Genomic DNA, 691 nt, shown 5'->3' on the forward strand with positions numbered 1-691 from the left:
AGAAAGTTCTGAAACGTTTTGATCTCTACGATAGCACTCTTGTTTCTACACCGATGGACTGCAATGTTAAATTGGTAGCGAACAAAGGGGAACCGGTATCTCAACTTGAATATGCTAGTGTCATTGGATGCTTAATGTATGCTATGACTAGCACTAGACCCGTATGAAGCAACCGGAAGGTTTTGTCCTATCGGGTCAAGCACACAAAGTGTGTAAGTTAGTCAAATCATTGTACGGGTTGAAACAAGCACCCAAACAATGGCATCAAAAATTTGATGAGGTAGTATTGGCTAACGGGTTCCGTCTGAATCAATCGGACAAATGCGTATATAGCAAGTTTGACGAGAATGGTCATGGGGTTATCATTTGCTTATACGTGGATGACATGCTCATATTCGGTACGGAATTAGAGCAAGTCAAGAAAACAAAAGAGTTCTTGTCATCGAAATTTTCGATGAAAGATCTAGGAGAGGCGGATGTTATCCTTGGAATTAGGATAATAAGAGATCATGGTATTCAGATTTGGTTTTCTCTTGTACCATAGTTCATATGGGGTAACCTTGTTCCTTTTCGATGGAACTCGGTTTAAAATGTAACAAGCCGTTAACATGGTTTCACCCCAAAATCCCTCGCTTAACCCCGAGTATGAAAGCATGGAATTAACCATTTCTTTCAAGACCCTATTTTTCCT

This window comes from Tarenaya hassleriana, unplaced genomic scaffold (assembly GCF_000463585.1).
Source record: "Tarenaya hassleriana unplaced genomic scaffold, ASM46358v1 Cleome7, whole genome shotgun sequence".
Lineage (NCBI taxonomy): Eukaryota > Viridiplantae > Streptophyta > Magnoliopsida > Brassicales > Cleomaceae > Tarenaya > Tarenaya hassleriana.